A 2,720-nucleotide genomic window follows, 5' to 3' on the forward strand; every position below is an offset into this window, starting at 1 on the left:
TCAGCCAAACAAACCAGGGTCAGAACTGGGAGCAGGCCTTTCGGGCTTTCAGCTTGCTCTCCTAAAAAAAAAAACTGCCAAGTTGACATTTTGCTCGAGAGCATCGACCGTGTATACACGTGAAAGACACAATCTCATTCACTGAATTGAGTTTTAAGGCAGATCAGATCAAAGATTCTTGACATTTGAAGAATGAGAGCCTTTTCCATTTTTTTTTTGAAACAAGTGTGACTATTTGCAGTTTTGTCTTTTAAAAAGTAATCAGGGGTTAAACTGGGAGTGAGCAAAAAAAACAAAAAACACAAAACAAAAATTGAAAACCACACAGGGAAATTACAATATATTTAGGTTTTATTTGGTTCATGAAACAACAAAAAGCTTTTTTTTTTGTTAAATTAATATTTAGTAATGAGAGCTGAACAGCTTTGCCTTTTCCTCATTAAAAAGTGAACAAAATCCCAATTTAACCCCTGGGTTTACATTCATGTGAACAATGACAGCATATAGTAATAAAGACGGTGAGATAAACAAAGCTGCAAGGCTTCATGCAGTGCTACCTTATTTAGATTTACATTGATCCTACTGTTGAGAGAGCAGAATTACTTACAGTGTAGGACACATTTATTGGTACACCTAGTAAAAATGTTTTTAGAGCTCTAAAATAAACCCATCTTTTATTGCAGTAGCATAATCTCACACACACCTATATATATTATATATAAATTACAACTCCAATCTTTAATTTGAACCCATTTCTTGATTTGCAAGTATATTCCCTGTTATGAAATTGTTGGATTTTAGAAACATTAATTGGTAGTGATAATCACTTTAAAGCAAATATTGCTGAAGAATGTAAAATAAAAAGACTTTATCCGTTTTTGCATCAGATACTAGGTTTTTAGGAACATCTGAATAGTAATTTTCTGTTTCTGGGGGATAAATATGATGTGACACAGAGTCAGTAATCCTTGGAAAAGCAGCCAAGGGTTGGGCTCTGTTTTATACTAAGCATGAATGTGTGAAAATAAAAATGTCATGCCCACCGTCAAGTACGGTGGAGGGAGTGTGATGCTGTGGGCATGTTTGTCCTCAGAAAGGCCTCAGGAACCTTGAAAGAGCGTACGAAATCATGAACTCTGTGAAATCCCAGGAGGTTTCTAAGTAAAAAATCTGCTGGGCTCCCACCAGGAAGATCAAAACGAGTCCTAAATGGATCTTTAAACGACAAATATCAACACAGAAATGGTTCCTGAGACAACATCTCAGTCTCCAGAGTCAAAACCTGTGAGCTGAATGATGAGAAGAGGATTCTGGAAGATCTAGAGCAGTGGCGCTCAAAGTTTAAGCCATGATTTGTAACTGTGAGCTTATGATAAACTATGTGTTAGATATATTATTGGCGACTCTAAAAGAAGTCAGATTTTCTCGTAGAGTGAAAAGTGCCTCTCACCTTTGCCTTGTCAAAGACAATTTCCTACATATTTGGATCAACTGTTTTCCATTTTGTTGGTCTAGAAACTTGTTTTAGTCTGTTCTGAGCTAGCTCAATTAAGCCAAGTTTAGATGAGTGAGTAAAGCTCGCTACGAGTTTGTGGCCCCAATTTATTACGATATTAAAAGTCAAAAAACGTGACTTTACCCTAAAAGATCAAAGAAACATCGTGGCCTGTTTTGGCGGTGTAAAAAAAAAACAAAAACAAAATTTTTTTCATCCTAATCTGCCAATTAATGTGGCCCACACTTTAAGCCTTTCCAGCAACAGCGTAGTAGTGCGAATCACCTAAAGCATCTTAAACTTACATCCACGTCTCTCACAACAGAAAACATGAAAGCGGTGACCTCCGTGGTGCGTCTGCCGTGCCCTACCATCTAGTGTTAAACTAAAAGTGACCCCGCAACACGACCGGTGACTATGTGCCTCTTTGCCATATATTTGCCTTTAGACATAATGCGTTACTCGAACACTGCATTTATAATAATTCACCATTACTGACAGGACGACTTGTGTGACTAAAGATATGAGCACGCACGACTCTAAGAAAAGCACAGACACTTGTGAATGAGTGTTCATCCGGTGGCGCCCACAAGCCTCAACATGCAGGTGGTGGTGGAAGGGTGACACAGAGAACCAAAGCAATAAATACATTGTATAAAACATAATTTCATATCAATATATTAAAATACTATTCAAAATAATGTCTTAGACAATATTGCAATATGAAATTGACTGATAAATAGTTGGTAGGCCTACACAGATATATATATATATATATACATATATATATATTTAAGTATCTGTGTCCTTCATAGTTTTGTTGTTTTGGATTTTTTTTTTTCCCGGAAATTTTCCCAGTTGGGCTGCAGTACAATCCAGAGAGCTAATACATTTTTTTTTCTCTTTTAAAACAATAAGAACAATTAACGTACAGTACACAGCCTCATAATAAGGAGAAACACACTTAGTAGGCTACGATATAAAGGTCAAGACAGAAAAATAGAAAAATATCAATAGAAATCAAAAGTCAAATACAGAGAAAGTATACAGAGTAAGTGTACTTATGAGTCTTCGTGGTTCTTGGAGCTGGAGCTCGAGTCGGCTCTCGTTGTTGGGATGTTGACTGTGTAGCTGTAAATCAGTCCTGACACACACTTCCACACACAAACACAAAAAGCTACATACGTTTGCAAATATGGACTCATGCAATGGCACACGGTTCCTC

This window comes from Poecilia latipinna, unplaced genomic scaffold, assembly GCF_001443285.1.
Source record: "Poecilia latipinna isolate Pla-1442-1.1 unplaced genomic scaffold, P_latipinna-1.0 Scaffold1210, whole genome shotgun sequence".
Lineage (NCBI taxonomy): Eukaryota > Metazoa > Chordata > Actinopteri > Cyprinodontiformes > Poeciliidae > Poecilia > Poecilia latipinna.